General features: G+C 42.0%; 1 protein-coding gene across 1 annotated transcript in view; it reads right to left on the reverse strand.

Annotated features, from left to right (window-relative positions):
- The window catches only part of SAMD12 (sterile alpha motif domain containing 12), a 442,714-nt gene that overhangs the window by 48,253 nt on the left and 368,368 nt on the right, over positions 1-26,093 (reverse strand). The gene's annotated exons all lie outside the window — the stretch shown is intronic.

Here is a 26,093-nt window from a genome sequence, read left to right on the forward strand (position 1 = left end):
TTCCCATATTAGGGAAGTTTTCAACTATAATCTCTTCAAATATTTTCTCAGTCCCTTTCTTTTTCTCTTCTTCTTCTGGGACCCCTATAATTCGAATGTTGGTGCATTTAATGTTGTCCCAGAGGTCTCTGAGACTGTCCTCAGTTCTTTTCATTCTTTTTTCTTTATTCTGCTCTGCAGTAGTTATTTCCACCATTTTATCTTCCAGGTCACTTATCCGTTCTTCTGCCTCAGTTATTCTGCTATTGATCCCATCTAGAGTATTTTTAATTTCATTTATTGTGTTTTTCATTGTTGCTTGGTTCCTCTTTAGTTCTTCTACGTCCTTGTTAAATGTTTCTTGCATTTTGTCTATTCTATTTCCAAGATTTTGGATCATCCTTACTATCATTATTCTGAATTCTTTTTCAGGTAGACTACCTATTTCCTCTTCATTTGTTAGGTCTGGTGTGTTTTGACCCTGCTCCTTCATCTGCTGTGTGTTTTTCTGTCTTCTCATTTTGCTTATCTTACTGTGTTTGGGGTCTCCTTTTCACAGGCTGCAGGTTCGTAGTTCCCGTTGTTTTTGGTATCTGTCCCCAGTGGCTAAGGTTGGTTCAGTGGGTTGTGTAAGCTTCCTGGTGTAGGGAACTAGTGCCTGTGTTCTGGTGGATGAGGCTGGATCTTGTCTTTCTGGTGGGCACGTCCACGTCTGGTGGTGTATTTTGGGGTGTCTGTGGCCTTATTATGATTTTAGGCAGCCTCTCTGCTAATGGATGGGGCTGTGTTCCTGTCTTGCTAGTTGTTTGGCATAGGGTGTCCAGCACTGTAGCTTGCTGGTCGTTGAGTGAAGCTGGGTCTTGATGTTGAGATGGAGATCTCTGAGAGATTTTCGCCGTTTGGTATTACGTGGAGCTGGGAGGTCTCTTGTGGACCAGTGCCCTGAACTTGGCTCTCCCACCTCAGAGGCACAGCCCTGATGCCTGGCTGGAGCACCAAGAGCCTTTCATCCACACGGCTCAGAGTAAAAGGGAGAAAAAATAGAAAGAAAGAAAGAAAGAAAGAGGATAAAATATAGTGAAGTAAAATAAAGCTATTATAAAGCAAAGCTATACAGACAAAATCTCACCCAGAAGCATATACATATACACTTACAAAAAAAGGAAAAGGGAAAAAATTAATATATCCTGCTCCCAAAGTCCACCTCCTGAATTTGGGATGATTCGTTGTCTATTCAGGTATTCAACAGATGTAGGCGCATCAAGTTGTTTGTGGAGTTTTAATCCGCTGCTTCTGAGGCTGCTGGGAGAGATTTCCCTTTCTCTTCTTTGTTCGCACAGCTCCCGGGGTTCAGCTTTGGATTTGGACCCGCCTCTGCGTGTAGGTCGCCTGAGGGCGTCTGTTCCCCGCCCAGACAGAACGGGGTTAAAGGAGCAGCTGCTTCGGGTGCTCTGGCTCACTCGGGCGGGGGGGAGGAAAGGATACGGATGCGGGGTGAGCCTGTGGCGGCAGAGGCCGGCGTGACGTTGCACCAGCCCGAGGCCCGCCTTGCGCTCTCCCGGGGAAGTTGTCCCCGGACCACGGGAGCCTGGCCATGGCGGGCTGCACCGGTTCCCGGGAGGGGCGGTGTGGAGAGTGACCTGTGCTCGCACACAGGCTTTTTGGTGGTGGCAGCAGCAGCCTTAGCGTCTCATGCCCGTCTCTGGGGTCCGCGCTGATCGCCGCGGCTCGCGCCCATCTCTGGAGTTCGTTTTGGCGGCGCTCTGAATCCCCTCTCCTTGCGCGCCGCGAAACAAAGAGGCAAGAAAAAGTCTCTTGCCTCTTCGGCAGCTGCAGACTTTTTCCCGGACTCCCTCCCGGCTAGCTGTGGTGCGCCAGCCCCTTCAGGCTGTGTTCACGCCGCCAACCCCAGTCCTCTCCCTGCGATCCGACCGAAGCCCGAGCCTCAGCTCCCAGCCCCCGCCCGCCCCGGCGGGTGAGCAGAGAAGCCTCTCGGGCTGGTGAGTGCTGGTCGGCACCGAGCCTCTGTGCGGGGATCTCTCCGCTTTGCGCTCCGCACCCCTGTGGCTGCGCTCTCCTCCGTGGCTCCGAAGCTTCCCCCCTCCGCCACCCGCAGTCTTCGCCCGCGAAGGGGCTTCCTAGTGTGTGGAAACCTTTCCTTCTTCACAGCTCCCTCCCACTGGTGCAGGTCCCGTCCCTATTCTTTTGTCTCTGTTATTTCTTTTTTCTTTTGCCCTACCCAAGTACGTGGGGAGTTTCTTGCCTTTTGGGAGGTCTGACGTTTTCTGCCAGCGTTCAGTGGGTGTTCTGTAGGAGCAGTTCCACGTGTAGATGTATTTCTAATGTATCTGTGGGAAGGAAGGTGATCTCCGTGTCTTACTCTTCCGCCATCTTGCCCTATCCTCTGTGTCATCTTTAGTAAATCACCAGGTGGCTCCTGACCTCAGTTTTTCTGCCAGCAAAACATGAATAGGATTGGCACGGTATAGTAGGTAAACAGGGAACAATAACAATTGCAATATATAGTGAAGGCTTACTATGCACTAGGCTCTCTTCTTGAGCTTAGGATACATCAACGAACAGAACAGAAAAAAAGAATTTTTGCATTCATGGAACTCATATTCTAGTGAGGACAAAGACAATAGACAATACACATAATAGGTAAATTATTTTGTATGTGGGAAATTGATAGGTGTTATATTAAAGGAAAACAGTGTGGTTAAGGTGGATTTGGAGCCAGAGAGTAGATGGGAGTGTTACAGGCTCTGGAAAGGTCTGGATTGTACCTTTGGCTACTGACTCCCCACATTCATAACACGTAAATAGTAATGTACTCAGATCATAGGTTGTCGTGATGATTCAATGAAGTAAGGGAAGAAAAAGCACTTAGCATCCAAATGTTACTGTTATTATCTTTAATTTCTAATCTCAAATACTTTGATTCCGGAATCGAGATTCTCAGATAACAAGCGCTATAGGGACAAAGGGCAATATTTTTAAATTACAAAGAAAACCAAAGATATAGTTTATCCCAGGTGGTTTGCTTCAAGATATGGCCAATTATGGAAATAAAAGCGATGCTTGCTGAAACAGGAGTATCTCTAAGGTTCACACAGGACAGACATCTGCAGGATACAGTTTTAGTTGCAGGAGTAAAAACAAAGCAAAATAAAACAAAACAAAAAAAGGATTTATCCATTTTAAAACAAAGTTTTAAAATTTTATAAGAGGCCTAACGAGACTCCAGAGGTTCTTTGGAGAACTACACACCTGAACAATCATCAGAAAAGGTAAAATTGCCTCCTCTGGGTATTGGCATGAACAGATCTGCCTTCTTCTTTCTCATGCCAGGAACAGAGCGCTTCTGGCAGAGGTGTGAATTTCAGTGCATCATCCCAGAACTGCTGACCTCTGTGGGAAATGTTTCAGTCCTTTGATGTTACTTATTGTTGAGCAAACAGTATTTCTGGCACTAAAAACATTTTGGGTTTATATATGTTTCCATCAATCTTTATTCAATGGCATTATCATTGCTCACCTATTACAGATATTTCTCAACTGAGACTTCTTGAAAGGGCAGAGGATTGGAGAGAGCACATATTGAAATGACCAAAAGATTCTGTGGCTTCCCCCCTGTCCTTTGCTTATAGAGGTCACAAAGTCACTCATGGGAGAAGACTTTTTTAAAATTAGAAAACAGTAAAAGTAGCTCTCCTTGGTCTTCGTCCTGTATTAGGTAAATGCTACACATCTTGAGGCTAATACTACCAAAAAACCAGGCCTCCCTCTCTCTCCCTCCCTTCTTCTTTCCTTCATTACTGCCCTCTCTCCATCCTTCCCCATACGTTAAGTGTTTGTTATGTTCCAGGTGCTACGCAGGCACAGACGTAAAACCTAAGAGGTCATAATTCCAGGGAGAGCCCTCTACCTCTGAACATGAGGCTGGGTTGTCCAGAACCTAAAAGAAGGTCACTCCATTAACTTGACAGAGAACTTGGCCCAGCTTCCCAAATGCCGCCGGGAAAGTTGTGCTGCCAGGGCTTTTGTGGCTGCCAGAGAGGATCCCGGAGCAAACCTGGGAGGGAGTGGGCCTGGTGCCCTGCTGGGGGCAGCAAGATCATTAAGTTCAGTAACTGCTTGCAGGGGAATACGGTTAATGGGCCAGAACCTTCCTGGAGCTCAACTAAGTCCCCCAAAGAGCATGTTAAGTGATTTAGGAAAGTTTATTTCCACTCAGCAAAACTTCCTATAGGAAGGGACTCCTGGGAAGCAAGTTGGGCCCAGATATGCAAGGGGTACATCTTCAGGAGCTCCTGTCTTCAATGAGTTTCCAGTTCAAGTCACACATGTCAAGTGCCAAGTGCGGGGGGAGGGTTACTCAGAGCTTGACCTCTAGCTCACTAAAACACTGAAGCAGGTCTGTAAGAAGAGATGATAAGATTGAACTCAGAGAAGTAACTTGGCTAAGGATGCACTGAATTACAGCTTGTTTAGTCTCCAGAGTAACTCTGATCACCTCTTCAGGCTTTCTCGGAACTGGGTCTCCAGAAACAGACTTGACTCAGCCAAATTTCTGGGTCCCAGTAGTCATATGTGTCCAGTAAGAAGACAGAAGAGTTCATGTACAAGGAATGCTTACTCTGGGTCCGGCGCTGTCCAAAGTGCTGGTGCGTACGCAGTACGTTGTATTTATTATCTCATTTAATCCTCACATACCAACTGTATAGGAGGCACCATCATTGTCCTGATTTAACATGTGAAGAAACTGAGGAATAAGGAATTTCTAGAAGAATTCATATACTTAAGAACTTGATGAAACAGGATTCAAGTCTTGGCTATCTGAAGACTGTGCTATTGTTACTACACTGCTGCCTGGGACAAGCTCTCTCCCTTTTGCGTATAATGATGATTGATACCAAATAAATACTTCAGCAATGAAAATTCTAGCAGAATATGGATAAGGAAGTATGGTAGAAGATCTAAACCAAAAGCGTCAGAAGAATTCTGTCTTTATCAGAAAGTTAAGAAAGCCCTCTGTTGACAGCAAGCTGGCTTCTTGTATGTTTCTTTAAATCTCAACCTTGAAAGACCTTCCATCCTTCCATCCATCCATCCACCCACATATCCAACTATTCAACAAATATTTAAGGAGGATCCACTCTATGCTTTGCACTGTGTAAGTTGCCGGGGATATAAAGTTAAGTATATCACAGTCCTTGCGCTCAAGAAAGTCATCATGGGGGTTGGGGGGAGAAGTCTTATAAAAAAGTAATTAGAATCCAGTGATATCCATGTTGTAACTGAGGTAGAAGCAACATTCTATGGCCAGCTTGGGGAAGTCAAGAACTTCTAGAGGGGGTGACATATAAGCTGAGAATAAGAGCTGCTTAGAAGAATGTGATAGTTTTGAATGTGTGTGTGTGTGTGTGTGCACGTAAAAACTGAGGAATAGTGAGAGGGTAAATCGATGGAACATTCCAGAACTGGTAGCATTAGGAGTGGAGGACAATGGACTAGGAATTAGAAGAACTTGGGTTTTCCTCCTGGGCCTGGTATACATGAAGTATGACACTGGGTAAGTCACTATGCCTTTCTGAGACTTATTTTCCTCATATATTAGACAAGAATATTGATATATGGTTTACCTCACACTCACAGGGATATGACTGAACATTTATGAAGCTTTAAGAACATCTTATTAATACAAACTATTATGATAAATGAATTTGTCCTCTCCATTCCTCAACTGTCCCTCACCATATAAGGACAGGTCTCAATCTTAAGTGAAAGAAGAGTGACCCATGACCAACAAATAAGACTTAAGAAAAATGTATCTCTTGAACCAGGAGACGTCCAGATTTTTTTCTGCTTGACTTCTTTATGTCTTCCCAAAGTCTACACCATACCTTATCATTAACTAGGGCTCATTTTGCTTTTTATATTTGGCCTTTTCTCCCCTTCCTAACTTCACATTGGACTTTTAGACTGGCCCTTCCTACTTCCCCAGGTACCATTTTCATTATTTTTGTTCCTATGGTGTTGACTATGATGACTAAACGCTGAAAATCTACAACAAACTCCAGGAACTTAATGAGTTAACCTGGGGTGGGTTCGGACTCAACTGAACATATCAGGATGAAAGCATTCAGAAAATAAACTCCATATCCTCTCTCTGGTTTCCCCTTCATTACAGACACTAGTACATCTAGGGTTGCCCTATGGGAAGACTTCCCTGGAATAAGAGAATACGCACAGCTGCCCTCCTATGACCAGTAATGACTGGCATCTGAAGTTCAGAGCCGAAGCCCAATTACCTACATTTATTGCATCAGATGCTTCTATCCCTACGAGTTACGGGGTACAGAAACACTACACCTCCTCCTGGGATGAAATCTGTCTGTAAGAGGTGAAATATGAATTTGCCAGGTAGGAAAGGAATTAGGGAAAAAAAAAAAGAAAACTGAGAGTAACTGGTCTGGAAAAGAAGTGTTCTGTAATGGTGACACTGACATATCTGAAAAGCTGCTAAGGAGGCGGAGGAGGAGAAGTAAGAGGAGTCGGAGGATAACGATGCTAATGGTGGCCTCTGTCTAATGAGGGCCTTTGTGGGCCAGGCACTCCGCTAAGCACTTTACTTGAAATAATCACTCAGTCGTCACAACAACACTATGACACGATACTATTCTTGTCACAGTTTTAGAGATAAAGAAGCTAAATGGCTTACCCAAGGGACTGCAGCTAGTTAAGTGATGGAAGCAGGATTCTAACCCAGACAGAAGTGTCAGACACATGGCCTCCTAGACCAGCTACACATCAGGATCATTTGGGGGAGCTATTCAAACTACTGGTTCCTGAACAACCCAGAGAATATATGGAATCAGAATTTCTGGGGATGCCATCTGGGACTACGTAGTTTCCTAAAAGCGTCCCTGGCACTTCTCATGTACAGCCAGGTTTGAGCACCTCTGGAAGACACATGCTTTGTATGACCTGAAGGGACAGATACCAATACTGCGATAGTGCAAGGAGCCAGGTTTTGGCTCAACAGAAGACTGGAGTTTCTAACAGGGATGACCTGAAGACGGCAGGTGCCGCTTTGGGAGTGAGTGTGCTTCCTCTGTAGTGGGACTGAACGATCACTCAGCCAGCACAATATAAACATGGTGATATTTAAGTCATTTCCAATCTCAACAGTCTACGATTTCCAATCACTCATTCATTCAACTGATATTCATTGAACATAAACTACAATCCTCCCCTGGTATCCGTGCGGGATTGGTTCCAGAACCCCTGAAGATACCAAAATCCATGGATGTTCAAGTCCCTTATAGAAAATGGTATAGTACAGTCAGCCCTCCATATCAGCAGGTGGTTGAATTCACAGATGTGGAAACAATGAATATGCAGGGCCTACTGTCTATGTTGGGTACTGTGCCAGGCACTGTCATTCTACTAGTAAAAACTGAAGGCAATCTATGTTTTCACCTGCCTCTCTGACCATTGGTAGTTTACAGTTTTTAAATTTGAAGGAGCTGTGAGAAGGTGGTCCTGTACCACAGCTCAGAATACATTAAGGAGATGTCTTTTGCCCTCAGTTTTTTCACTCATTGATTCATTTATTTGTTTAGCAACTACTTATTGATTGGCAACTTACCCACCCAAATTTGTGTTCTCCCTTCTATATACCTTTTATCGGGAGTAGCTGCCCAGCCAGAGACTACATGTCCTAGCGCCCCTTTGCAATTCTGTGTGGTGAGGTGACTAAGTTCTTGCCAATAGACCACAAACAACAATGATGTACACACCTCTAGACCATGTCCATAAAAGCTTCCCATGAGGCACTCCTTCACGCTCCTTTTCCTTTTGGCTGGGTTGTATGGAGAAAACCTCCAGGGAGTCTTTGAAATCCACTTACTGATGATGGCAGAATCTCTGTTGGCCTGGGTTGCTGAATGATTGCATGGATGAGGGCCATCCTGCCTACCTGACAAACCTGCCTAGGACCATTGTCCATGCAAGAATAAAAGTTTATGGTGCTGGAGCTTTCATACATTTCTTTGGTTGATGTGTTACAGCAATTAGCCTACCTTTATACAGGTCTGTGAACACGACAGACTTAGTTCTGTGTCTCAGGATTTGCAGCTGCTTTGCAGAGACAAATTACAATCAGGGTGTGAAAGGTAAGATCCCCACAGTAGCACATAACAAGGGCATCTAAGCCATCATCCTGGGGGATCAGAGAAATGCCATCCAAGTTGAGACTTGGAGTGTAAAGGGTGTTCCCATCAGAGCAAAGCCTGGGGCAAGAAAGAGCATGGTGTGTTTGAGGAAATGGAACAGGTTCAGTAGGACTGAAGAGGGTGAGAGGACAAAGTTGGGGAGTGCAAATGTATGTTGCTGGACGATTCAGGTCATCTGCCAGATCGGCAGAAGAAAAGAAGAGTGTCGTGCCCCTTCTGAATACTGGGCTCAGAGGTCCCAACTTCATGGCAGGAATACCTTCCAAGGCAGTCTGTGCTGTAAAGTTCCCCCTTCTCATTCCTGCTCAGTGTGAAAGCAGGAATGTATTTGCATGAGTGCGTGTGCACGCATGTGCATGAATGTTGGGGGTGAGAAGGGGAGGCAAAGAGAAAAAAGAGGAATACAGTTGATTCAGTCACTTTTGAACTGAGTCATATCAGAGACCCAACAGAGGGGAGGATGTTGCTTCTCAGGGTGTTGCCCCTGATGCTGGATGAAGGCCACGGCACTGGGAGATTTGTGCGGTGGGATCACCAGTTATGGCAGGCTTAACAGAAATGAAGAGTACCAGCCCAATTCCAGTTTAAACAGACAATATCGAAACCCTGCCAGGAAGAATCTGAGCAATATTTTGCAAACTTTAATAACAGCTCAGAGAAACTGATCAGAGCATTTGGCTTGGTCATGCATTATTGCTTAGCAGGACCCATGTAATAGCAGAGAGGAATACATCTATTTTTTTTTCCCATTCGCAAAGAATAATATTTTTTCTTCCTCCCAAACAGAGAGGAATTTGGTGAAGTCTAAATGTATCTGTTTTGTTCCTTATTTCAACTTCTCTATAAACCACCCATAGGGTTTTGGCACCTACCGTTAAGGTAGTCGGTTTATTGCCTGCAATATCATCTCTTATTGGAAACTGTATTCTAGAAACTGGAACTTTCTTTGGTTGGAACCTTAATTTGTAGCTTTGATGTCCACTTGCCAGGCACTGACCATGAGAATTAGGTGGAAGGTTTTCTGGCTATGCGAGTAGTGGGAGAGTTCCATATATTATTCCCCTGGGGGACAAGAGAAATTGACAGCTTTCTGGATCCATGTTGCAGAAAGAGTACGAGATGGTTTTGAAATCTGAAATGAGGTCAAATCCCAGATCTACAACTCATGAACTGGGTGACTTTGAAGAAGTGGCTTAAGCACTCCAGGCCTCAGTTTTCCCTCACCTACAGAATAAGGATGTCCCTAAGCTCCCAGGTAAATTAGAAAGATCAGATAAGGTAAAGTGTGTCAAATGCCTGGGATCGTACCTGCCTTTTGGGAGAATCCTATCAAATGGCATGTCCCATCCTCTTCTTCCTCCTCCAAAAGGCAGAGGGAAGAGGTTGTGAGGCCCTGGACAGCACACAAAGGCTGTTTCCAGGTTAGCATATGAAGGGGGTGGCGGGGAGGTGGGTCTGTTCAATGTTAAGGCGCTTCCCCTAGGGAGAGGGGTACCTGAAGAGTCCAAAGGACAAGTCAGACTCAAGTAAATAAGAGCCTTCTAGAGACTGCAAGCTAGTTGTTAATAGAACCGGGTACCTTGGCAGCGTTGCTTGAATTTGGCTCAACTTCAGGACAAATTTGGCCTCACTTTGGGAATAATATTAAAGAAAGATGGACTGAGATTTTTTTATCCTAAATATATTTTACGAAGAAAACAGAACTAGGAAAAAAATGGTGGGGGAGGAGGTCAGAGAGAATTATTTTCCTTTAGGTGGGACTGGTGAGTCTGGACATGAAAGGGATTGGAACATTCTTTCTCACTCATTAGTCCTTCCTGGGATTCTTTTTCCTTAAAAGGGCTTCCCTGACTACCCCTCTCCCCAGTGGAAGCACTGTCTACCTCCTTACCTTACTTTTGTTTGTCATAACATTTATCATCCTCTGAATTTACACATATTGATTTGGTTTTGTGCTCATAACTTGTCTCCCCTAGTGAAATGGACCTGTGATGGCAGGTTCTGTACCTCACTGGCTATAGTGCATGATGCCTGATACAGAAATATTTACTGAATGAAGCAATGAACAATGCGATACCTATTGTGTATCGTGATTGCTGCTTTTATTTTTCAAGGTTAGTAAAAACAAAATTTAATTATTGCTATTAAATAAAACATTAAAAATAGATAATTCCTCAGCAAATATAGTCCTTTGTTCTTTTTTTTTTTAAACATCTTTATTGAAGTATAATTGCTTTACAATGGTGTGCTAGCTTCTGCTTTACAACAAAGTGAATCAGTTACACATATACATATGTTGCCATATCTCTTCCCTCTTGCATCTCCCTCCCTCCCACCCTCCCCATCCCACCCCTCTAGGTGGTCACAAAGCACCGAGCTGATCTCCCTGTGCTATGCGGCTGCTTCCCACTAGTTATCTATTTTACATTTGGTGGTGTATATATGTCCATGACACTCTCTCACCCTGTCACATCTCACCCCTCCCCCTCCCCATATCCTCAAGTCCATTCTCTAGTAGGTCTGTGTCTTTATTCCCATCTTGCCACTAGGTTCTTCATGACCTCTTTTTTTTTTTTTTTTTTCCCTTAGATTCCATATATATGTGTTAGCATACTATATTTGTTTTTCTCTTTCTGACTTACTTCACTCTGTATGACAGACTCTAACTCCATCCACCTCATTACAAACACCTCCATTTCATTTCTTTTTATGGCTGAGTAATATTCCATTGTATATATGTGCCACATCTTCTTTATCCATTCATCTGATGATGGACACCTAGGTTGCTTCCATGTCCTGGCTATTGTAAACAGAGCTGCAATGAATATTTTGGTACATGACTCTTTCTGAATTATGGTTTTCTCAGGGTATATGCCCAGTAGTGGGATTGCTGGGTCATATGGTAGTTCTATTTTTAGTTTTTTAAGGAACCTCCATACTGTTCTCCATAGTGGCTGTATCAATTTACATTCCCACCAACAGTGCAAGAGTGTTCCCTTTTCTCCACACCCTCTCCAGCATTTATTGTTTCTAGATTTTTTGATGATGGCCATTCTGACCGGTGTGAGATGATACCTCATTGTAGTTTTGATTTGCATTTCTCTAATGATTAATGATGTTGAGCATTCTTTCATGTGTCTGTTGGCAATCTGTATATCTTCTTTGGAGAAATGTCTATTTAGGTCTTCTGCCCATTTTTGGATTGGGTTGTTTGTTTTTTTGTTATTGAGCTGCATGAGCTGCTTGTAAATCTTGGAGATTAATCCTTTGTCCGTTGCTTCATTTGCAAATATTTTCTCCCATTCTGAGGGTTGTCTTTTGGTCTTGTTTATGGTTTCCTTTGCTGTGCAAAAGCTTTTAAGTTTCATTAGGTCCCATTTGTTTATTTGTGTTTTTATTTCCATTTCTCTAGGACCTGGGTCAAAAAGGATCTTGCTGTGACTTATGTCATACAGTGTTCTGCCTATGTTTTCCTCTAAGAGTTTGATAGTGTCTGGCCTTACACTTAGGTCTTTAATCCATTTTGAGTTTATTTTTGTGTATGGTGTTAGGGAGTGTTCTAATTTCATACTTTTACATGTACCTGTCCAATTTTCCCAGCACCACTTATTGAAAAGGCTGTCTTTTCTCCACTGTATATGCTTGCCTCCTTTATCAAAGATAAGGTGACCATATGTGCGTGGGCTTATCTCTGGGCTTTCTATCCTGTTCCATTGATCTATATTTCTGTTTTTGTGCCAGTACCAAACTGTCTTGATTACTGTAGCTTTGTAATATAGTCTGAAGTCAGGGAGCCTGATTCCTCCAGCTCCATTTTTCGTTCTCAAGATTGCTTTGGCTATTCGGGGTCTTTTGTGTTTCCATACAAATTGTGAAATTTTTTGTTCTAGTTCTGTGAAAAATGCCAGTGGTAGTTTGATAGGGATTGCATTGAATCTGTAGATTGCTTTGGGTAGCAGAGTCATTTTCACAATGTTGATTCTTCCAATCCAAGAACATGGTATATCTCTCCATCTATTTGTATCATCTTTAATTTCTTTCATCAGTGTCCTATAATTTTCTGCATACAGGTCTTTTGTCTCCTTAGGTAGGTTTATTCCTAGGTATTTTATTCTTTTTGTTGCAATGGTAAACGGGAGTGTTTTCTTAATTTCACTTTCAGATTTTTCATCATTAGTATACAGGAATGCAAGAGATTTCTGTGCATTAATTTTGTATCCTGCTACTTTACCAAATTCATTGATTAGCTCTAGTAGTTTTCTGGTAGCATCTTTTGGATTCTCTATGTATAGTATCATGTCATCTGCAAACAGTGACAGCTTTACTTCTTCTTTTCCGATTTGGATTCCTTTTATTTCTTTTTCGTCTCTGATTGCTGTGGCTAACACTTCCAAAACTATGTTGAATAATAGTGGTGAGAGTGGGCAACCTTGTCTTGTTCCTGATCTTAGTGGAAATGGTTTCAGTTTTTCACCATTGAGGACAATGTTGGCTGTGGGTTTGTCATATACGGCCTTTATTATGTTGAGGAAAGTTCCCTCTATGCCTACTTTCTGCAGGACTTTTATCATAAATGGGTGTTGAATTTTGTCGAAAGCTTTCTCTGCATCTATTGAGATGATCATATGGTTTTTCTCCTTCAATTTGTTAATATGATGTATCACGTTGATTGATTTGCGTATATTGAAGAATCCTTGCATTCCTGGAATAAACCCCACTTGATCATGGTGTATGATCCTTTTAATGTGCTGTTGGATTCTGTTTGCTAGTATTTTGTTGAGGATTTTTGCATCTATGTTCATCAGTGATATTGGCCTGTAGTTTTCTTTCTTTGTGACATCTTTGCCTGGTTTTGGTATCAGGGTGATGGTGGCCTCGTAGAATGAGTTGGGGAGTGTTCCTCCCTCTGCAATATTTTGGAAGAGTTTGAGAAGGATAGGTGTTAGCTCTTCTCTAAATGTTTGATAGAATTCGCCTGTGAAGCCATCTGGTCCTGGGCTTTTGTGTGTTGGAAGATTTTTAATCACAGTTTCAATTTCAGTGCTTGTGATTGGTCTGTTCATATTTTCTATTTCTTCCTGGTTCAGTCTCGGCAGGTTGTGCATTTCTAAGAATCTGTCCATTTCTTCCAGGTTGTCCATTTTATTAGCATAGAGTTGCTTGTAGTAATCTCTTATGATCGTTTGTATTTCTGCAGTGTCAGTGGTTACTTCTCCTTTTTCATTTCTAATTCTATTAATTTGAGTCTTCTCCTTTTTTCTCTTGATGAGTCTGGCTAATGGTTTATCAATTTTGTTTATCTTCTCAAAGAACCAGCTTTTAGTTTCATTGATTTTTGCTATTGTTTCCTTCATTTCTTTTTCATTTATTTCTGATCTGATCTTTATGATTTCTTTCCTTCTGCTAGCTTTGGGGTTTTTTTGTTCTTCTTTCTCTAATTGCTTTAGGTGCAAGGTTAGGTTGTTTATTCGAGATGTTTCCTGTTTCTTGATGTAGGCTTGTATTGCTATAAACTTCCCTCTTAGAACTGCTTTTGCTGCATCCCATAGGTTTTGGATTGTCGTGTCTCCATTGTCATTTGTTTCTAGGTATTTTTTGATTTCCCCTTTGATTTCTTCAGTGATCACTTCGTTATTAAGTAGTGTATTGTGTAGCCTCCACGTGTTTGTATTTTTTACAGATCTTTTCCTGTAATTGATATCTAGTCTCATAGCGTTGTGGTCGGAAAAGATACTTGATACGATTTCAATTTTTTTAAATTTACCAAGGCTTGATTTGTGACCCAAGATATGATCTATCCTGGAGAATGTTCCATGAGCACTTGAGAAAAATGTGTATTCTGTTGTTTTTGGGTGGAATGTCCTATAAATATCAATTAAGTCCATCTTGTTTAATGTATCATTTAAAGCTTGTGTTTCCTTATTTATTTTCATTTTGGATGATCTGTCCATTGGTGAAAGTGGGGTGTTAAAGTCCCCTACTATGATTGTGTTACTGTCGAGTTCCCCTTTTATGGCTGTTAGTATTTGCCTTATGTATTGAGGTGCTCCTATGTTGGGTGCATAAATATTTACAATTGTTATACCTTCCTCTTGGATCGATCCCTTGATCATTATATAGTGTCCATCTTTGTCTCTTGTAATTGTCTTTATTTTAAAGTCTATTTTGTCTGATATGAGAATTGCTACTCCAGCTTTCTTTTGATTTCCATTTGCATGGAATATCTTTTTCCATCCCCTCACTTTCAGTCTGTATGTGTCTCTAGGTCTGAAGTGGGTCTCTTGTAGACAGCATATATATGGGTCTTGTTTTTGTATCCATTCAGCCAGTCTGTGTCTTTTGGTGGGAGCATTTAATCCATTTACATTTAAGGTAATTATCGATATGTATGTTCCTATTCCCATTTTCTTAAATGTTTTGGGTTTGTTATTGTAGGTGTTTTCCTTCTCTTGTGTTTCTTGCCTAGAGAAGTTCCTTTAGCATTTGTTGTAAAGCTGGTTTGGTGGTGCTGAACTCTCTCAGCTTTTGCTTGTCTGTAAAGGTTTTAATTTCTCCATCAAATCTGAATGAGATCCTTGCTGGGTAGAGTAATCTTGGTTGTAGGTTTTTCTCCTTCATCACTTTAAGTATATCCTGCCACTCCCTTCTGGCTTGCAGCGTTTCTGCTGAAAGATCAGCTGTTAACCTTATGGGGATGCCCTTGTGTGTTATCTGTTGTTTTTCCCTTGCTGCTTTTAATATGTTTTCTTTATATTTAATTTTTGATAGTTTGATTAATATGTGTCTTGGTGTGTTTCTCCTTGGATTTATCCTGTATGGGACTCTCTGTGCTTCCAGGACTTGATTAACTATTTCCTTTCCCATATTAGGGAAGTTTTCAACTATAATCTCTTCAAATATTTTCTCAGTCCCTTTCTTTTTCTCTTCTTCTTCTGGGATCCCTATAATTCGAATGTTGGTGCGTTTAATGTTGTCCCAGAGGTCTCTGAGACTGTCCTCAGTTCTTTTCATTCTTTTTTCTTTATTCTGCTCTGCAGTAGTTATTTCCACCATTTTATCTTCCAGGTCACTTATCCGTTCTTCTGCCTCAGTTATTCTGCTATTGATCCCATCTAGAGTATTTTAATTTCATTTATTGTGCTTGTCATCGTTTCTTGGTTCCTCTTTAGTTCTTCTACGTCCTTGTTAAATGTTTCTTGCATTTTGTCTATTCTATTTCCAAGACTTTGGATCATCCTTACTATCATTATTCTGAATTCTTTTTCAGGTAGACTACCTATTTCCTCTTCATTTGTTAGGTCTGGTGTGTTTTGACCCTGCTCCTTCATCTGCTGTGTGTTTTTCTGTCTTCTCATTTTGCTTATCTTACTGTGTTTGGGGTCTCCTTTTCACAGGCTGCAGGTTCGTAGTTCCCGTTGTTTTTGGTATCTGTCCCCAGTGGCTAAGGTTGGTTCAGTGGGTTGTGTAGGTTTCCTGGTGGAGGGAACTAGTGCCTGTGTTCTGGTGGATGAGGCTGGATGTTGTCTTTCTGGTGGGTTCGTCCACGTCTGGTGGTGTGTTTTGGGGTGTCTGTGGCCTTATTATGATTTTAGGCAGCCTCTCTGTTAATGGATGGGGCTGTGTTCCTGTCTTGCTAGTTGTTTGGCATAGGGTGTCCAGCACTGTAGCTTGCTGGTCCTTGATTGAAGCTGGGTCTTGATGTTGAGATGGAGATCTGTGAGAGATTTTCGCCGTTTGGTATTACGTGGAGCTGGGAGGTCTCTTGTGGACCAGTGTCCTGAAGTTGGCTCTCCCACCTCAGAGGCACAGCCCTGATGCCTGGCTGGAGCACCAAGAGCCTTTCATCCACACGGCCAAGTACGTGGGGATTTTCTTGCCTTTTGGGAGGTCTGACGTCTTCTGCCAGCGTTCAGTGGGTGTTCTGTAGGAGCAGTTCCACGTGTAGATGTATTTCTCATGTATCTGTGGGGAGGAAGGTGATCTCCGCGTCTTACTCTTCCGCCATCTTGGTGTGAATATCCCTTTGTTCTTGATTTATAAGTACTTTAGAAGCAGAATTGATTTTTACCCACTTTTTCTTACATTAGTATCCACAAAAAGTTCAGTGTTTTCAGTGTTCAATGAATTCCAAGTGACTTTTAGATAAATCCGCATACGCTTTCGATTCATCCCATTTCTTAGTAGTCAGAAGGTATTATCCAAATAAGCTGTCATTTCTACCATCATTTCCCTTAAAATCTCCTCAACTGTCTCAGATATATAAACCTTACATTTTAGGGTCAGTAAGATGTCACTCTCAGCCTATTAACAAATAACGTATGTATTATAAACACTTTAAACATGATTACCACAAATCTACTTTTTCACATGTGTCCTGGTGTCCGTAGTGTTTAAACATTTTGAGGAAGGAAGAATCGTTTCTCATCGGGCAATCAAATGTGAGTCTCACTACAAAATGAAAGGGATCTTAGCAGCGGGAACGATACAGCTTCATAAGATACTTTATACTTCAGAGTAAAATTCATTCTACTCTCAGTTGTTGGGGTCATATTTGAAGAGTGGATGGGGGAGGGGGGAGGGCGCACAGGCACAAGGACAGCCGTGACTAGTAGTGAATGCCATGACAGTCCACCTGGGAAACAGGCAAACAAACACCCAGAATTCACAACTCATCTGGGACTCTCTCCATCCCCTGTAAGGTGGGATGTGCTGTGCCCCACCTAAGACATTCCCTCCTTTATGCTCTGCAAAAAGGACCAAGAGGAGTCCATTCTGGGAAGACAATGTAACAGCAGCTGCAGGCCTCTGACCCTGGAGGAGGCATCCTCTGCTGCGGACTACACGACCCACTACAAACGAACCCCTTCCAGACTCTGCAAACTCAGCAGCAATAGGACCTACCTTCCAGGGCTGCTGTGACAGGAAATAAGCTGATGATACAGTGCCAGGCACTTATTTAAGTCCTCAACCAATGAATGTTAGCAGTTATGAAAAGCTCTGCATGGTGACTACTTCATACCCTTAATCGATTCCTCCACAAATTCCTCACTGCAACAAAATCTGTTTTATTAAAAAATTGAAGTGGAAAAGCCCCACTGAGCAGCAGTGTCCCATTTGCGAGAGAGTCCTAGCAAAGACGAGGGGAGGCGGCAGCCCCGCGCCTTCACAGCATTACAGCAATTATACCCTGCATTATTAAACTCCGTGGTATCCAGCTCAACTGGCGAAATAATAAGAATTAAATACAGCTTAAATAGTAGCACTTTCCCTCATCCGTGAAAGAGTGGCACTCGACAATGAAGCTCTCTAGCTAAATTACTGAGTGCGAGGCCTAAATTTAGGATGGGGCAATTCTGAAACAGTTGATCACTGCCTCTAAGATTATGTGTGTTCTTATGAACTGTTGAAACTGATGAAATAAATATAACATGGTAGATTATTACAGACACAAATATGGGAAAAACCTTGCCTGGGCTGCCTTAGAATGGTTCTGCATTGCTACATGAAAAGGTTATTGAGAAGCGATCGCAACTCATGCCTACAAATGGCACCACAAACCACATCCATCTTCTGTAAGAGATTTGGCATACTGAATAGAACAATTTCCTTCATTACCAAGTCTGATCCTTAAGATGAAAAGACAGATTTTAGGAGACTGGGACCCTGCGTTATGCCTCAGTTGGATAAAAAACAAAAACAACAAGACAACAACAGTGGTTCACAGCACAGAGCCAATAGGGAGACCATGCAAAGCGATAATGCAACAGTCAGAAATTTACCTTCTTGGTTTCTAATCAGTTTCTGAGAAGGTCAGAGGGCAGAGCAGATTAGCATTTGTGCTTTGACATAAGACAGACCCCAGAGCTATGCCACTTTTAAGCTGTGTATTTTCAGACATTTTCTTGCCTACCCTAAGCCATGCTTTCCCCATCAGTAAATTTAGGACTGTAGTCATAGAACCTTCTGCATAGGGTTGGTGTGAGCCGCTGGGTTAAATGTTTAGATGAATTATTCCATTCATTCCTCACGTTAACTCCACTATAAGTGCTCTGTAAATGGTAGCCACTTTCCATAATTCCATTCTGCCTCTGCAAGTTGAAAACTTTGTGGCTTGGGCAAATCACTTAACTCTTAAGTATAGCTGTCTCTTCATATGGAAAAAGACGATGACTAATGCTTGTATCTACCTAACTGAATTGCTGGAAGAAATAAGTTATGTACAGTGTGCTTATCAGACATATGGTAAGCCTTCCACATGTTAGATGCTACCATTATTACCACTATGAATACTGCAATTATTTTAAGAATCAATGAAGCCCATAAAAGAGGGGTTGGGGGAGCAAACTTTCCTGGGTTGTGGTCCTAAGAGCTAGGTCGTGTCATACCGGTGATCCGATGGGAGCCCTGGACTTCCTGTTTGTCCCTCCAGCCCCATCTAGGGTCCATGGCTGTGCCAAGAGGAGCCAGCTGAGGTGACATCACAACAGCACTCAGAGCCTCTCTCCTCTGGAGGAGCTGGAGGGTGGGAAGAAAGAGGCAGAGGCTGGACACTGTTTGCTCAGGCCTCCAATTCTGTAGGACCTTGACTGGGACTTGTGATGTTATTGCTCAATAAAATATTTTTGTCATTATTAAGATCACACAAATATAACAATTAAATATCAATATTAAAAAAAAAACCCAGCAGGGTTTCCCTGGTGGCTCAGTGGTTAAGAATCCGCCTGCCAATGCAGGGGACACGGGTTCGAGCCCTGGTCCGGGAAGATCCCACATGCCGCGGAACAACTAAGCCCATGAGCCACAACTACTGAGCCTGCGCTCTAGAGGCCGCAAGCCACAACTACTGAGCCCGCGCGCCTAAAGCCCATGCTCCGCAACAAGAGAGGCCATCCAATGAGAGGCCTGTGTACCACAGCGAAGAGTGGCTCCCACTTGCCGCAACTCCAGAAAGCCCGCTCACAGCAATGAAGACCCAATGCAGCCAGAAATAAAAATAAATGAATAAATTTATAAAAAAAAAAAAACCAGCAAAATATTGGTAACTATGTCTTGGTTTGGTTTTGTTTTTTCTTCTCCCTGACTCTCTTCTTCCTTTCTTCCCTCTGTTCCAATATATTGGGAGCTTCAAAGAAAAGAAGTAGCCAAGGCCTTTCTCAAATTCTGATGGGGCTTGAGACCACCTCTTTTTGTTAATCAAAGTTTTCCTTGGCCAGGATTTGAGCTGTCTGCATCTGTGATTTGGTGATTTAAGCCTCTCCCCCCCATCAGAAAACTAAGTAGTAAACACATGAGCTCTCCAGTGAGACACATATTGGTTCAAATCCCAGCTCTGGAAACGCTAGTTTTGGTTGTTTCCTCATCTATAAAATGGGGGTAATAATAATACCCTGATCACAGGACCACTGAGAAAGTCACAGGAGATCAAGCATCTGATATCTTAGCAGTGCTTGGCACACAGTAAAGGATCGTACATGCTAGCCAGTATTATTTGTCTCAAGCTTTAGCATTCCAGTATCAGAATGTACTCTAGCCAGTTAGGATTTTCCTTTCTTTTCTTTTCTTTTTTTTTTTGTTGTTGTGGTAAAATATACATAACATAAAATTTATCATTTTGACTATTTTTAAATGTATCCTTCAGTGGCATTAAGTACATTCACATTGTTGTGCAGCCATCAGTTCCTCTTATTTCGGGGGTAAGGCCCCTGAGACTCCGAATCACATCTGATGACTTGCCCAAAGTCACACTGAGTCCTGGAACCTGTATCTTCCATCCCTTCAGAGTTCCCTAGATTTTGGAAGGATCTCTTCTTCCTCTCATGCAGAACCAAGTTTTAGAACGAACAGCAAAGTTGGGCATAGAATTAGAGCATTCATTCCGTCAAAACATTTATTCCATAAATACTTATTTGAGCATCTACCATGGAAAGGACACATGCAAGAAATCTGGCAAGAGTTCTCAGTTATAACAGAATCTCCCTATAACAGCCCTATTGGTATCTGGTTGGTAGTAAGTTTTCGTTCTATAAATGAGGCCATGGAAATCCAGAGAGTGTTGGTAACTTACACAAGTCCACATAGTTGGTAAATAGTGAAGATGAAATTCAATACTAGGGGAATATAACTCCAAGATATTTTGGGTGAATCTGGTGACAGGGCTTGTTAAATTTTTTTAGGGGTAAGAATTTTTTTCCTTGAGCCATAATAACACTATAGTAACATAGTACAGTATATTTTTTGTTACCATGGGGAGAAGAAACAGACTCTCCTGTGAATTAAAGGTACCTGAAGTGAAAGAGGAATTAGGTCTCATGTTCACAGACTGAGAAGATACTTGAATCATCACACCAGGGTATTCTTATGCCTTGGGGATGGGAATGTTGATGGTGGTGTATAATTTGTTACACAGGAATGGATAACTCATACAAATTTTGAGAGCATAGAAATTCATCTTTGGAGTCAGATAGTTCTAAGATTTGCATTCCAGTTTGGCCAGTTAGTTTTGTAGCCTTGGGCAACTTATTCCACATCTCTAAGCTTCAATTTCCTCATCCACAAAATGGAGATAATAATAGCACTTATGCCCGAGTTTTCTTTTTTTTTTTTCTCCCCAGAGTAGATAAAGTGATGCTTGTTAAACACAGTGCTTGGCACATGGTAAGCAGTCAGTATTTAGCAGTTATAATTGTTATTGCTATGATAATTTTTTGGAGCTCATTGGGCAAATATTTGACATACTGATTCTTCTTAAAATACCGACTATAAGCCTTTATCAATTGGATTATGCAAAAGGAATCTTTTTATGAGGAAGACAGGCTCAGAGGACACAGGTTTTGCCTGCTATTGCCTGTGGTGCCGAAGGACATGCCAAGATTAAAAAGCCCTAACCAACCAGCAGCCAACCGAGCTCTTCTCTCCTTGTCCACAAAATGCTGAGGAACAGCATTTTGTAATGTCATTAAAATTACACTGAAGAATGACTCCTCCATCACCCTATCATTCAATCACTTTTTCCTTCGCCAGTGGGAGCCAAGTGCTCAGCTTTACCTTCCCCTACAAACAATCACCTGGCCTTCAGCTCCTGAGACCCAACCCTGGGATGGGTTATTCATTGATTTTAGGGGCCAGAATCCAATATTTCTCTCAAACTTGTCTCTTTATGGTCTGCACGGAGGTCAAAAGGAACTACACACTCATTTTCTAAAAACATATTTTCTGATGTGAGAATGGCTAGAAATTTTGCCTGCTTCCCATTCTTTATGTCCAAGTTTCTGTTCCTTTTGGCCCAATGGTTCATTCCATCGCTAACCTGAGGGCAGGTTTAGAAGATGACTCACCGTGAAAACCATAATTTGTCTGCAGTCACCACCTTCAGAACAAGACTCATTAAGGAAACTTATCTCCCACAACAGTGTTCAAAGAGATGAGTGACCCCTGCCCACACTGATACCCCTGCCTTTTTTTTTGAGAAGAAGACCATTTGGCTCACTTCTTAGACAAAAATGATAGGTCACTCCAGACTTACGAAAATACAAGTTTTGATGTGACCTTTCATCAGGTGGTGAACGACTTTCTCATGGAGAAGTTTAAGATGACTGCATTTTGTTGAAAACAATCTTGACTCTTAATAAGCCCTATGGGGAGATATTACTAGGGAACAAGAGACTTGACTGTTGATCTTGGCTTGGCCACTGGTCAGCTATGTGAACTTGGGCAGATCACTACATCTCTGTGAGTCAATTCAGTTTCTTCATTCATTAAATGGGGAGAATAAATACCTGTTTCACCTAGTTTTCACGGTTTTTATAAAGATCAAATGATATATATATATATATATATCAACATATGCCATATATATATATGGCAACACGTAAAGATTCCAAAACAGTGTTAAATGAAGAAAAGAAACTATGGAGTTTATAACACTATCATTTGTATGAATTACAAATATTCACACTCAAAACAATAGTATATATTAATTATATGTCAAACGCGCTGCAGTTTTTGCTTAAGTGGGTGGGGATAGAAAATGAAATTGAAAAAAAAAAAAAAGGAGAAGAAAACCCCACGTGTCCCCTGAAAGAACTGAAAAAATTGTGTGCCACGAGCCAAGTAGTACAGTTAACTCAACCCTGTGCAGCTGAGATCCAGAAAGAAAACCTGCAAGCCCAAACTCTGATTCATTTTTGTAAAAACTATATATCCAGATGTACATATATACCTAAAAGATCAAAAGCATTTGCAATGAAATTTTACAGTGGTTATTGCTGGGTGCTGGAATGGGACGTGACTTTTATTTTCTTCTTTTGCTTATCTGTATATTCTAGACTTTCTAGACAATGGACATATACTCCTTTTGTACCAAGGAAAGCAACTTTACTTAAAAGTCCTAAAGACATGTGTCATGTTTTCCTAGCTTAGTAACCTGTATGCATGCCCACGGTGTGGAGCTTGAAGTCTTGTGCCCTGAAGGATGACCTGCAGTTCTTGTTTCTGGCTGTGCTTCTCATGAAAACGGAGAGGGGTAAAACTTTAAAGAGGTGAGCGCCTGGCAGGAGTATTTACCAAGAGAAAGAATTCTGCATGGAGACAGAGAGAGAACAGCACATTGGGCAGTGATTTTCTTTCACTGGCTCCCCAAGAAACTCAAGCGTATATGGTTAAAAATACTGTCTCTAAGAGCTACTGGTTTTTTCCCCCTGTTCGAAATCAATCAGCAAGGAACACATAAAATATCTGCCCTCCTCCCATTCAGGTATCAAATGAAGCTATAGACTTTTGTTTTTAATCACTGGGATTTGAGAACATTTGCAGTCCTTTCTATGGGGTGGCCCTTTCTGTACATTTTGCAGGGAAAAAAATCCATTCACACTTATATATAAGATGAATGTGTTATTAATAATGATTATTGACAGCAGGCATTAGAATTCCTCTGAGGGAGGGAACAATCCTTGTTAGATAAAAATTGTTGATGAGCTCTACAGGGTAGAAGGAGACTACTAGTTAAAACCACAAAAGTTGGTGATAAAATACCCTGAAGGAGATAGTGAGAGAAATTCTGTTTTGTTCCACAAAGTGTAGCAAAAACTCAGAAAGGAGAAAAGAAAATATATAGAAAGGAGCCAAGAGGAGGTATAAAGGTCTGAAGAAATAACCAGATAATAGCCTGGCATGGGGTTTTATAAACAGGGATGTCCAATGATAAATCTGAAGCTGTCTGAGGTCTACGAAGAACTTCTCTTCCCTGCCTCACATTTTAGGGAAGGTTTATTTCTGGAAATAGGAGATGAGGCTGAGTTTTATATCAGGGAGGCCGCATGTGAGGAAGCAAGAGCCCAAAGTTCGAAGCACCCCAAGGACACTTGAAACTCCTTAGACTCCACAGCTGTCCTGACTTTCACACCCACCCTAGCTGGATCTTCAGAGTGACCACAGATGGCAAGCTGTTTATCTTCTGCTTCACCAGGAAAACAAACCCAGGGCATGCCAAAGTAGGAATACAACTTCCTTTGGGGGGAACTGGACTAGTTACCAAAGATTACTAAGAAGTCTCAAGTTTCTGCTCTTAGACACTGTGAGGCCAGAGGAGCTTTCAGAAGAGCTTCTCCAGTAACAGTGAGCAGCTTTAATTGCCTGGATCCCCTGTAGATTATTATTATAGAACTTAAAATACTAGGCACAGCAATAATGCACTCTGGATGCTAAGGGAGAGGGGGAAAATGACATCTACTGTCCCAGCCATGTTACATAGCTCATCTTATTTAACCCTTATTATGATCCTGGGAGGTGAGTAGTATTATCCCCTCACTTTACACAGGAGGGAGCTGAGCTCAGAGAGGTTAAATCACTTGCCCAACATTTCACAGAGTTAAGAAGTGATGGGACCAGGATTTGACCCCGACCTGTTTGCAAAGTCTAGTCTCTCTACTCTGTTATCCTATCCTTCTGAAGGAATAATCAAAAGATATATAGCAGCTGCCTTCTGGGAATACTTAATAAAAAAGGACTGACTGACAAACCATTCTCTTTTGATGTTTCCATCATTTCTGGTGATATGTTCGTGCACTTATCACAGAATCTTCAACTTGTAAGGGAAGACTCAGAGAGCCTCTAAACAGGGAGATCTTTTTGGGATTGGGGTGGGTGTGAGTGGGGTTTAAGCTGAATTTTGATCGAGAAAAAAATAACCCAGGCTAAGGGCAGTGGGAATCCACTTCAGGCAGAAGAATTCACACAGGGGAAGGGTGAGAAGTGGCTGGAGGAGGCAGCCAGTGTGGAGGAGGAATTTGCAGAGCTAAAGAAGGGAGCACGGACAAAGGTGGGCATGGCTATACACGTGTTTTCACTTCCAGGCAGGCTCAGTTCCCTTCACCTAAGCAAGTGTGTATTCATCATCTGCTCTGCATGTATCAAGCACTGTGCTACATGCTGGGAACCCAAAGATGAATATGGTAAGGGGTGCATGACCATTAGGAGCTTGGTCTGATCGGAAAGCAGAGTGGATATTGTTGGTGGCCTTCAAAGTATCCTTTATCCCTTCCCCCTTCCCACAAGGACATGAACTTTCCAGTCTTGGAGTCTCAGCCAGGTATCACATTCCCATCTCCTCTGTACTCATGATTGGTTTAGGGATGGCACCAGTCTTTCACTGATTCAATCAGAGAAAGTTCAGAGCTTTTGTCTTCTCATCAGGGGAAGAGAAGTTCTTTCTTCCAATCTGGATATCAATGGGGAAACTTGTACTAGGAATTGTGGCAATCATTCTGATACCATGAGGGATTAGTCTGAAAAGGAAAAGCCAGGATGATACGGTCAAGAGAAACAGAAAAGTGAAGCCCAATGATCCCATGAACCTCTGGATCAAACTATACCTGAAAGCTGTATACCTCTTTTCATTTACGTGAACCAATATAATCCAGTCTGAGTTGGATTTTCTGTAACATGCAGTAAAAACAATCATTTAAGGAGATATAAAAATAGATCACTCCAACATCAAGTGGTGAGTGATATAATAAAAATATAAACAGAGTGATGTGGGATTTTAGTGGAGAGGCAGTGACCCCAACTCTGGGATACAGGGAAGGATTTCTAAGGAAATGATAATTTAACTGAGCCTTGAAGGACGAACTAGAGTTAGGTGGGGAAGGAGTTTCAGGTAGAGGGGACAGCATGAGAACAGGCACAAAGGCACAAACTACATGATGCTTGTGGGGAACTTCAAACAGTTTGGTATTACTAGATGATAAAGTGCAAAGTTTTGCTGGCTGGCAGTGTGACTGGGGAGAACTTTGGGTTTCACCCAGTAGGTGAAAAGGAGACAAGGTTTTAGGAAGGGGAGTGATGTGTCCAGATTTACATGTGGCTATAAAGTGAAGGATACAATTTAAGGAGGCAGGGAACTCAGTTAGGGGGGATTAATTCATTCACACTCACTCACTGTGCCAAATGGTGGGAGGCACTCACATACAACGAACAATAATTACGGAAAACAGACACAGTCCCTGTCCTTCAGGAACTTACTGTTGGTTGAAATTATTACAGAAGTTCAGGTAAGAGGTGGTAGGAGGCAGAATGGGACAGTGTTTCTGGAGGTGGATAAGGACATTTCACCAGTGGAAGACATGAAATTTATATCCAGTGGGAACTGTGCTTACCCTAAATATGGCCTAACTTCAAATGATTAATTGTTTTCCTACACGGAAAGCTATTATTCCACTTTTGTTCCTAATGCAGGAATCACATGGTGTGATTTCTACAGTAAATATTTCTATCTTGATTATTCCACATGGAATCCTGTTCTGACTCTTGGCTAATCCTGTATGAACCTTGGCTCCGACTATGAAGAAACGAAAGAACTGTTAGCCCAGGATCAGACTG

The sequence above is a fragment of the Eubalaena glacialis genome, chromosome 17 (genome assembly GCF_028564815.1).
Source record: "Eubalaena glacialis isolate mEubGla1 chromosome 17, mEubGla1.1.hap2.+ XY, whole genome shotgun sequence".
Lineage (NCBI taxonomy): Eukaryota > Metazoa > Chordata > Mammalia > Artiodactyla > Balaenidae > Eubalaena > Eubalaena glacialis.